The sequence below is a fragment of the Lutra lutra genome, chromosome 10 (assembly GCF_902655055.1).
Source record: "Lutra lutra chromosome 10, mLutLut1.2, whole genome shotgun sequence".
Taxonomy (NCBI): Eukaryota; Metazoa; Chordata; class Mammalia; order Carnivora; family Mustelidae; genus Lutra; species Lutra lutra.
The window spans coordinates 58,374,569-58,386,699 of record NC_062287.1 but is presented as its reverse complement, the minus strand read 5'-3'; the positions used below and the strand labels follow the sequence as shown (position 1 = coordinate 58,386,699).

Genomic DNA, 12,131 nt, shown 5'->3' with positions numbered 1-12,131 from the left:
CTGTTTAAAGCCACTGACTTTTGGGGAAGTTGGTTATATGGCATTAGATAACTCAAACATTTGCTCAAGGTTACAGCTGATAAGTGATAGATCTGTATTCCAACCCAAGATTTCTGACTTTATTGTCCAAATTTTCCCCCAGCACTGTAGGTGCTGTCCTTTAATTATTGGTATTTCTTTTCATAATACACTCTTACAAGAAAGAAGCAAAAGAAATCAAAGCTTTTAGGAAAAATTTTTTAAAGATTTCATTTATTTATTTGAGAGAGAGAGGGAGGGAGACAGCACACGCTTGCACAAGGAGGCAGAGCATCAGGCAGAGGGAGAGGGAGAAGCAGGTTCTCCGCTGAGCAGGGAGCCCGATGCAGGGCTTGATCCCAGGACCCTGGGATCATGACCTGAGCCAAAAGCAGCCGCTTAACCCAATGAGCCACCCAGGCATCCGAGAGAATTTATTTTGAATAACAATTACACAAGTGATGTGATAAAGACCCCTGAACAAAAAGATTTTGTCAATTCTTAGAAAAACTAAACTAATGAAAGTATTTTTTGATTTTTTGAATAGTCAGCTTTTTAGGCCATCTGACCTTTGATTCATTTTATGCTATAAGTTGTGAATTTTAACATTTTTTTCCCAAGTCGCCACCTTGTTATCCCAACCCCATTCATTAAATTATCTTTTATTCGTTTTGAAAAATGCCATTTAGTAATAAATTAAGTCCTTATGTATACTCAAGGTATATTTCTAGGCTCTGCATTCTTTTGCACTAAATGATATTTCTATTTTTATACTAGTTGTTGACTATTTTATTATCTCTTTCATCTTATTTTATACTTCAATAATAATTTCTAAGGCCTAGACCTCCTCTTCCCATAGCTCTTATATTTCAGAATACTTCTTGTCAATCTCAGCTGCTTATTTTTCAAAATTAATTTTAGGACAATTCTATTAAATTGTTGAGAGTCTGATTGTTCTCACTGGACACCTAAGTGATGAGAACACTAGACCTTAGACAGCAGACACTGGGACATTTCAGGGAAGACACAGTCACAAGCAGTCTGACACGGCCAGTCTGGGGACAGGAATTCATTCATTCATTTAGTCAGCAGACATAAGATTTCTAAATACCAGGCATAGTTCCAGGCACTAGAAATACAGTAAGTAATAAACAAAACAGACACAAATCTTTATTGTCATTGAGCTAACATCCCCTTATATAATTCCTATAAAACAAAAAAAAAGGAATAGGGAATGCAGAGTAGTGGTATTCATGGTCTGTCATTTTAGAGGAGTCACAGAAGGTCTCATTAAGAAGGTAACTTTCAGGGACACCGGGTGGCTTAGTCATTAAGTGTCTGCCTTTGCCTCAGGTCATGACCCCAGGGTCCTGGGATCGAGTCCCACATCAGGTTCCCCACTTAGCAGGAAGCCTGTTTCTCCCTCTCCCACTTTCCCTGCTTGTGTTCCCTCTCTAGCTGTGCCTCTGTCTGTCAAATAAATAAATAAAATCTTAAAAAAAAAAAGAAGATAACTTTCAAGCATATATCTGAAGGAGATGTTGGAGAAAGGCAAGCAGAATAACTGGGAGACTATCCAAAGCACAAGGAATGGCATATGCAAAGGCCCTGAGGCAAGAACATGCTCCATATGTTCAAGGAATAGCAAGGGGCCAGTGTGGCTGAAGAGAAATGAGAGGTGGTGACTAGTGGGAGATGAACTAGGGAAGCACCAGAGGTCCAGATCCTTAGCACCTATGTAGGCCATTATAAGGACTTGGACTTTGACTCTGAGAGGGAAGCTATTGGAGGAATTTGAACAGAGATGCAACGTGATCACATTTATATATACATTTTAAAATTTATTTCTTTATTTCAGAGAGAGAGCATGAGCTGGGGCGGGGGTGGGGGCTCGGGGGCGGAGGGAGAGAGAGAATCTCAAGCAGACTATCTGCTGAGCATGGAGCCTGACTTGGGGCTTGCTCCCACAACCATGAGATCACCATCTGAGCTGAAACCAAGAGTCCAATGCTTAATCAACTGCAACACCCAGGTGCCCCTACATTTATATATTTTTTAAAGACTGTTCTAATGGGTATTAATGAGGGCACATGTGGTAAGGAGTACTGGGTTTTATATGCGACTAATGAATCATTGAACACTACATCAAAAACTAATCATGTACTATATGTTGCTAATTGAACATAATTTTAAAAATAAAATAAAATAAATGAAAGACTGTTGTAAATACTGTGTGGGGGAGCAGCCTATAGGAGGACAAGGGCGGATGCAAGGAAAACAGTTTGGTAGCTATTACAATAATACAGCTCGAAATGAGGTAGTAGTGTGGACGTAATGGAAAGTTGTTGGGATTTACAAGTATTTTAAAGAGATCAAACCTGTAACCCTCCGATTACAGATATAGGTATACCCTGTGTTGGTCCTCTTAGGCTCTAACCCAGACCCTCTTAACCTAAGACTAGAGAAACACACATGACATGCAGGCCTCAGGAGCAGAAATGCCAAAATCTCCAAGAAAGGGGATTTTTCTGCCATTCCCAGCTAACTTTAGGAAACTATCTGACAACACATACCAGCTGCTTATCGGGAACCAATAAGAAATAGACTGCTTTTCATAGCCAAGTCTGATCACTGAGGTACAGGGAGAGCAGAGAAACTCATGGGAAGAGAGTACAAGGAGGACCTACACAGGGCTCATGCACAGGCTCCATCGGCACCACAAAGGAGGAGTGGGAGCAGAAAACAAGGCCAGCGAGAAGATGGTGCCAAATGAAGAATGTGGGCTGACAGAAGCTACACCTGAAGGAAGGGCCTGAAGCTGAGGGGAACCTCGTTAGAGGACAAAGAAGTGGGATGCATCAATCAGACCTTAAGAGGATGAGAAGCAGTACACTATAAATAGAAAGGGTGCACAACTTACAGAAACAGACCCCTTCCTTCCTGTGTGACTTTTTGGCAAGTGATTCGGCCTCTCTGACCCAGTTTCCCTCTCAGAACAAGAACTAGGCGTCCCTCTCATCTAAGTGTGCTAAGGAATAAATGAGACATGCTTGTAGAAGTCACAAGCTACCTTTGCACCTATCTTTTAAGGGCCCATAGAGCATTTTCTAAATTTAACCCATATTTAAAAATCAGATTTCGGGGCGCCTGGGTGGCTCAGTTGGTTAAGGGACTGCCTTTGGCTCAGGTCATGATCCTGGAGTCCCAGGATCAAGTCCCACATCAGGCTCCCTGCTCAGCAGGGAGTCTGCTTCTCTTGCTGACCTCTCTCCTCATGCTGTCTCTCTCTCATTAATAAATAAATAAAATCTTTTAAAAAAATCAGGTTTCGGGGCGCCTGGGTGGCTCAGTGGGTTAAGCAGCTGCCTTCAGCTCGGGTCATGATCTCGGGATCCTGGGATCGAGCCCCGCATGGGGCTCTCTGCTCAGCAGAGAGCCTGCTTCCTCCTCTCTCTATGCTCAGCGGGGAGCCTGCTTCCTCCTCTCTCTCTGTCTCTCTGACTGCTTGTGATCTCTCTCTGTCAGATAAATAAATAAAATCTTTAAAAAAAAAAATCAGGTTTCATACCAAGAAAATCCATCTTTTCAGGTTATCTTTTTTTTTTTTTAAGATTCTTTTTTTTTAAAGTAATCTCTACACACAACATGGGGCATGAACTCACAACCCTGAGATCAAGAGTCCCATGCTGGGGCGCCTGGGTGGCTCAGTGGGTTAAAGCCTCTGCCTTCGGCTCAGGTCATGATCCCGGGGTCCTGGGATCGAGCCCCACATCGGACTCTCTGCTCAGCCAGGAGCCTGCTTCCTCCTCTCTCTGCCTGCCTCTCTGTCTACTTGTGATCTCTGTCAAATAAATAAATAAAATCTTAAAAAAAAAAAAAAAAAAGAGTCCCATGCTCCACTGACTGAGCCAGCCAGGCATCCGCAGGCTATTATTATTTTTTTTAATCTAAATATCTAGACACTGAACTCCTGGATCTTTTTTTTTTTTTAAGATTTTATTTATTTATTTGACAGAGAGAGATCACAAGTAGACAGAGAGGCAGGCAGAGAGAGAGAGAGAGAGGGAAGCAGGCTCCCTGCTGAGCAGAGAGCCCGATGCGGGACTCGATCCCAGGACCCTGAGATCATGACCTGAGCCGAAGGCAGCGGCTTAACCCACTGAGCCACCCAGGCGCCCTGAACTCCTGGATCTTAAGGGCTTAAGGGCTGCAACTTGATCGGAAAAGAAATGGTGGCTCAGGAACTTGTCAACAGCTGGCCTCAGCATGGAAAGCTCCTTATTTTCTTTTTCTTTCTTTCTTTTTTGTTTTTTTTTTAAAGATTATTTATTTATTTATTTGACAGAGAGAGAGAGAGATCACAAGTAGGCAGAAAGGCAGGCAGAGAGAGGTGGGGAAGCAGGCTCCCTGCTGAGCAGAGAGACCGATGCGGGGCTCGATCCCAGGACCCTGAGATCATGGCCTGAGGCCCACCCCACTGAGCCACCAAGGCGCCCCACTCCTTATTTTCATATAGGTTGCCCATTACAAATTAACTTCAAAATGCATCATTTTCTGAAGATGTTGTTATTCACACTTTACTTAAAGCTAAGAAAAAAATCAATAGTCCATATCAAAGGACATGATGTCCATGTTGTCATCTGGAGCGGCTTGAAGGTGGGGGAGTGGGTGTTGATGGAGGTCATGAGGGCCTCCACCCCCACCCCCAGGGCTCCACTCCTGGCTTTGCAGAGGGAGCTGGCAACAGTGTGCCAGAGCTGTCATCAGCTGCCCCCTTCTGAAGAGCCATGTGCTCTCTGGGCTGAGAGCAGAGAGCTCATGATGCCTGATGCCCACAGAAGCACTCTGTTACATTGTAAAGCACAAATCAAATGTTAGCGGTTGTTATTATTGGCAGGCAGGTGAGATACGGACGTGAAAGCAAAAGAAAAACCTTCTTCATCAAAGATGGCTCCTCTGCGCCTTGTAGACCCTCACCAGTGTTTTGGTCTATCTCCCCAGCCAAACCATATAGGCTCTGATCGAGGTCCCAGGGATCCAGCCATCAAGACAACAGACAAGAATGCTGTACCAAACTTGAACTCTGATGTCCAAGGTGCCTGCGGTAAGCACTGCCATATACCACTCTGAACACTGCCCCCATCCAGCTAATAGCTAAGGTCTGAAGACAAAGTTTAAAAGCAACAAAAAGCAAAACCCAAACCAAACCAAAGAGGCAACTTTTAGCCCCTACAACAAAGATTTACTATTTCAGACTCAAGAGCAAGTAGTAGCTCTTCTCTCAGGAAGGTCTGAGAAGGCTCCCTAAAAGTCTTGCCTTACCATGGGGAATGCAGCACTGGCTAGAGCCACAGCTCAGTAGCTCTCTGAAGAGCAGGGACCAGCTGTCACGAGGTATATTTAGCTCTATGAGCTCAGAAAAGTGATCTCCCTGGTGGTGGCGCAAAGAATGCAATCCCATCCCTACCCCGAGTGAAGCAGTAGTGAGGAGATGTGGGTGAGGACAGACAGAGAGGAAACATCTCTCTAGAATCCTCAACAAAACAGGCACAGCCAGCCTCAGCGGTGAACAGAAATCACAGATTGAAAGCTGGAAGAGCAGAGTGCCCCTGGGTGCAGGGATCCAGGCAGAGCTCCTGGGTGTTTCCTTGGAAAATTACTCCTTCCTCCCATTTCCAACTGTGTTCCCAACTGCTCACCTTCCATGTCTCCCAAACCAAACCACAGCACCCCCACTCCCACTCAGTCCCTTCCTCATACCTCCACACTATTTAGAACACAAAAGATAAACGTCCCAGATCTAAGACGCTTCCCAACTCTTGTTTACCCCTTCTACATCTAACAAGGACCCATGTTTTAGCTACAATAGCTCTAAATGCCATTTGTACAAAGTGCTGGGACTTGGATGTCTCATAGGGGAAGTATCCGTCCCCAGTGACATCAGAAGCTATTGCTGAGGGCGCCGAGAGGACAGTCATTTCTCACTCACCTCTGTACATCTAGTCCCACTTCTGCCATTCCATCTACCACATTAGTCACCAGAATGACCTTTGTAAAGTACAAATCTGTAAACTACACGAATGCACCTACTTAAACTCTCACGGCTCCTTATCACCTACAGAATAATACCCTAGCTTCTTGACCTTATATGCAAGGCCTTTTACAATCTGGTCATAGACTAACTTTCCAGGCAGCCGTTCTCCCTCCTTACCAGACACCCAGAGTCCAGACCAAGGGTCAAGAAACTATGGCCATGGACCAAATCCAGCTTGCTGCTGCTTCTTACAAATAAAGCTTTACTGAAACACAGTCACAGTCATTTGTTTAGGTACTGTCCATAGCTACTTTCATGTTACAAAGGCAGAGTTGAGTTATTGTGACAGAGACTATATGGCCAACAAAGCCTAAAATATTGACCATGGGGCACCTGGGTGACTCAGTGGATTAAGCATCTGCCTTTAGTTCAGGTCTTGATCCCATGATCCCAGGGCTGGTATTGAGCCCCACATCAGGTTCCCCCTCTGTCTGCCTCTCCCCCAACTAGTGCTAGGTCTCTCTCTCTCTCTATCTCTCAAATAAATAAATAAAATCTTTAAAAAAAATTTTTTTAAAGAAGAAAAAAGAATAAAAAAGTTCACCAACATTTGCTCTAGATACATCAAGCCACTTCAGGCTCCTTGAACAAACCATGTTCATCATACCTCTAAGCATTTATACAAGGTGCTCCATTTAAAATGTTTTCTCCTTCTCTTTATCTGCTGGAGAAGAAGTCACTGCCTCTGTGAAGTTTTCCAGACCTCTCCCAAGCAAGTTAATTGCCCTATTCCATTTGTTCTCTTAGTTCTCAGGGCATACATCTATGACAGTACCTATCCCATTACACTACAATTACTATTGAATTACCCCCCCCTTACTATCTCTAAGCAACTCAAATATAGAAACTATATTTTGTCATTATCTCTAACCCGTGTCTTACAAATTCTCTGGAACACCTAAACGAATCAGTAATTTAGCTCCATAAGCCCGCTTCCAAGCACAGGCCTGGCACAGAGCAGGGTATGTAGTTATTAAAGAACTGAATGAATGTCTCTCATGCTACAACACCCAGCAGTGGGCCTAGCTTACCACAACTAGTCAATGCATCTTATCTCCCCTACACAAAAGGAAGGAAAAGGTCCCCAAACTGTCAGCCAATCTAAAATAAAGATATTCAGCTAGGGGCCAGAGGGTTACACTGGCTTGGATCTGGTGTAGCATGATGGCTTAGAGCCTGATTCTGGAGCCAGGCTGCCTGGATTCGAATCCCGGTTCTAGCACCTACATTCAGTGTACGATGCACATCATTTGTAAAATGGAGATAACATAGTACAAAACTTCAGAATACCCTCATGTTAAGGGTATTACAAATGAATTAATTCACATGAAGTACTCAGAATAGTGCCTGGCACAAAATAAGCTCCCGGTGTGTGAGTGATGTTCTCTTAAATATGAATATATTTAATGTATTGTAAGAAGAATATAAAGATATTAAGAATGTGCAGTCCTGGAGCTCACTATCCCAGTGATGCTGATCCCTCATATGTAAAGAAGACCCACAGGGGAGGTAAAAGGTAGTTATTTCCTAAGTCCTTGCCAAATAAAGGCCATGTGCCAAGAGATCAGCAATAGAGATAATTAAGACAAGGTACTTGTAATCTACTGACCTTGAAGGTCTGTTGTATCCTCCTCTATGATTTTTACTCTGAAAGTGTTAACTCCAATTAAAACCAAAATTCTACAACCTTATGCAACACCCTACCTGACTTCTTTGTCACATCAACTGCCACTTTCTCCCATCTCCTGTGATAATGAATTACTTGAAAGTCTCTGAAAGCATCAAGCTCTTCACCAGTCTAATGTCTTTGCATATGCTATTCCCTCACCCAAACACTCTACTTTTTCTCTCGGTCATTCCAGTCATCTCTTTAGACCCAAATTACATGTCAGCAACTCTGTGCATGGGCAAAACTAACAGGTAAGTTCTTCTCCTATGACTCCATCCCAGCATTCTCTCATCCTACCGCAGTATCCTCATCCACTGACATGGCTATTTCCACCACTAGAGGAACTTCTTCCAAGGCAGCAACTACGCTTTCCCTTTTTCTCCCATATATCCAGTACTTAGCACCCAGTCCCCAGCACATACACAGGTACAGAGGATCCTTCTGAGGTCCAGTCCTTGTCATGGAATCATCCCTGATGTCGTGAGACCAACAGGGCACATGAGAGAGATTAAATCCTAAAGGTAGCATCTCAAGTTCCAGCCTTCTAGGCACCTGGCCAGAATGGCAAAGACTGGGAAACGCTGACATCTCTTGTCTTGTAAATTTTTTTTTAATAAACATTTTTTAAAGATTTTATTTATTTATTTGACAGATAGAGATCTCAAGTAGGCAGAGAGGCAGGCAGAGAGAGAGGAGGAAGCAGGCCCCCCGCTGAGCAGAGAGCCCGATGCAGGGCTCCATCCCAGGACCCTGGGATCATGACCTGAGCCAAAGGCAGAGGCTTTAACCTACTGAGCCACCCAGGCACCCCTTGTCTTGTAAATTTTAAGGACCAAAGTATATAAGCTAGCCAAGTACTACTGGCTAGGGAATCTTTGTCTCATGAAAAAGAAGATAGAAATAGGTCACTAATTTAAAACTATTCCTCTAGAGAGAAGGGATCATCTTCTTAATTGGGGTCAATACTGCCACATCTTCCAGAGAATGAATACACAGCACTGCACAGAATGTATTGTGGGTAAGGATGTTTTCAAAAATTGATGAATCAGCGGGGACTTCTGGCTTGATAGCATGAGAAGCTCCATGGACCCACTATCCAGTGAAACTGACAAAAAAAATTTTTAAAACAACTGTTTAAAGTTTCTGGAAATGGTCCTAAAGCATACAGCAAATGAAGAAACATCTGCTTAAGAATATCTACTAAAACTCAGTAAGAACTGTGAGAGTCTGTAGAACCTGAATTAATATCTGCTTCCTCTCTCTCTCCCCACTTCCAAATCGGTAAGACAGGAACTCCACTCCAGACTAGGGCCGCCAAGAACACAGGGTTCTCTGACCCCACGCTCCCAGCTCAAGGGCTATCTGTGTGAGAGGAGCAGTATACCTCCATTTCTCATTCTGCCTCCAGTTACTGTTACTTAGGCTAAGTTCTAGGTGAGTCTAGCCAAGAAGCGGGCCTCCCTACTTCTACCCAGCCCCCACTTATGAAGCAGGGACTTCACCTTGGATGCAAAGCCACTGAGGATCCTGAGGCCCTGAATGCCATTGCCCTGGCTTATAAGACAGCAAATATACTCTGGGAGAGGCAAGCCAAGACAGCCGAAGCTTCTACCGTGCCACCACTGAGTGCTCAGCTCCTAAAGTGGGGTATATCACTCAAAGAGAAGCACACCATTATCCCCACCTCCAGCTCCAGAACCATGGCTCAGAGATTTTGCCTGGGGTGGAGAGCAGGCTTTACAAAGAGTTTCAAACCTCTTCCTAAAGGAAATTATTTTATTTGCAACAGAATGTGAAGGAGTTCAAGACCAAGGGCATTCTCAAAAATAGTAAAGGTAGTGGTAAAAGGCATCTAGGAGGAGACTGGTAGATTCATTAGAGATAAAAGCTAACTGTAGGCTGGAGAATTTGTTGGTAAGAACAGGAGAATGAGCTGGGAAGAGTCCTCCTGGGGTAACAACAAATCTCAAACACTTATCTCAGGAACTATCCTTTCAGAGGAGACCCAATATGATTGGATCTATCTGTAGAACACTGTTGAAAACAATAATCAGAAAACAACTAAACTTAACAGCTAAATGTGGCCAGGAAAAGAGAGTCAATGAGTATCCTACCCAAACCACTGTCATCCAAAAGTGACTATGGACATATCCAAAGCTTTACCCTCTGAGGAGCAACAGGAGAGGCTTCACACTGAAGGGAGTGGGTGGGAGGGAATGGACCACAAATAAGATCTTGCCAGCCACCAAGCAAATAAACAAGCAAACAATAAGCAGCAGAGGGGGTTGAACCAGTACCTAGAGTTGCTACAATATACTATCAGAAACATCCAGTTCCCAATAAAAATATACAAGACATACAGATTAAGAGGCAAATATGACCCATATACCAGAAAAAAACACAAGCAAAGGAAACCATGAGAGTAATCAAATATCAGATTTAACAGAAAAAGACTTATCGATTAAAGACATTACATATATGTTTGAATACTAAAGGAATGTGTGATGACAAAGTCACATCAAGTAAAAAATGTCAATAAATATAAATTACCAAAAAGAACCACATGGATTTTGTGAAGTTGAAAAGTACAATAACTAAGAAGAAAGTATAGGTCAGGGGCTCAAACAAGAGAGCTGAACCAGCAGAAGACAGAATTGACAAACCTCGGGGCGCCTGGGTGGCTCAGTGGGTTAAAGCCTCTGCCTTCGGCTCAGGTCATGATCCCAGAGTCCTGGGATCGAGTCCCACATTGGGCTGTCTGCTCCCCAGGGAGCCTGCTTCCTCTTTTCTCTCTCTCTCTGCCTGCCTCACTACCTACTTGTGATCTCTGTCTGTCAAATAAATAAATAAAATCTTAAAAAAAAAAAAATTGAAAACCTGAAGAGAGACTGAAAGAAATTACACAATCTAAAAGAGAGAAAAAAGAATGAAGGAAATGAATTGTCTCAGAGAAATGTGCCATACTATTAACACATAGGTATAATGGGGGAATCAAAAGAAGACTATAAAGAGAAAGAAGCAGAAAAAGATATTCAAAGAAACACTGGCTGGGAAATTCACAACTTTATTGAAAAATATTATTCAGAAAGCTCAACAGACTTCAAAGAGGATAGGATAAATGCAAATGGATCCAGAGGCACATCATAGAAAATACTGAAAGCCAGGGGTGCCTGGATGGCTCAGTTGGTTAAGGGACTGCCTTAGGCTCAGGTCATGATCCTGGAGTCCCAGGATTGAGTCCTGCATTGGGCTCCCTGCTCAGCAGAGAGTCTGCTTCTCCCTCTGACCCTCCTCCCTCTCATGCTCTCTCTCTCCCTCTCTCATTCTGTCTCTCAAATAAATAAAATCTTCAAAAAAGAAAATACTGAAAGACAAAAGCAAGAAGAAAATCTTGAAAGCAACAAGAGAAAAATGATTTGTCACAAAAAAAGGAAACTCAGGGGCGCCTGAGTAGCTAAGTGGGTTAACTCTCTGCCTTTAGCTCAGGTCATGATCTCAGGGTCCTGGGATAGAGTCCCACATCGGGCTCTCTGCTCGGTGGGGAGCCTGCTTCCCCCTCTCTCTGCCTGCCTCTCTGCCTACTTGTGATCTGTGTGTGTGTGTGTGTGTGTGTGTGTGTGTCAATGAAATAAATAAAATCTATTTTTAAAAATCTTAAAAAAAAAAAGTAAACTCAATAAAATTAAAACAGGTAACCTCTCATCAAAAACAGTGGATGCCAAACAGCAGGGAGAGGACATGTTCAAAGTGCTAAAAGAAAGAACTGTCAACCACGAATCTTATATCCAGCGAAACTATCTTTCAAACATGAAGGCAAAATAAAGATACTTCTAGATAAACACTGATAAAATTCATTGCTAGCTGACACACCTTACAAAAAACACTAAAGGGAGTTCTCAAGGCTGGTAAATGACCCTAGATAGTCATTTGAATCCACATGAAAAAATATATCTGCTCCTTTTAAAATAAGATTCACTCATTCACTTAACAGTATTTACTGAATGTCAATACTGAGCCAGGTACTATCCTAGGCGGCTAGAGATTTAGCAGGGATTTAGGATCTGAATAAAACAGATCTCCTGCCCTCATGAACCTCATATTCTAGACAATAAATAATAATCAATGATTAAATGACAGAATCCAGAAGGTGACTGAGTCCTTAAGAGTAAAACAAATTAAAAAGAAGTGATATGTAATGAAGGTCTGTGCCAGAAATGGGGTAGAGTTAGCAGAATTCATTACTAAATAGGGTGGTCTGGGAAAGGTCTCATCGATTAAGAGAAGTTTGAGAAAAGAAAAAATATTTGCAAACATGTGGGAATTATCAAAACAGATATCTGGAAGAAGACT

At 42.9% G+C, this 12,131-nt stretch overlaps 1 protein-coding gene across 5 annotated transcripts in view; it reads right to left on the bottom strand.

Moving 5' to 3' along the window:
- STIM1 (stromal interaction molecule 1) overlaps positions 1-12,131 on the bottom strand; it is a 203,856-nt gene that overhangs the window by 59,293 nt on the left and 132,432 nt on the right. The window lies entirely within an intron of this gene.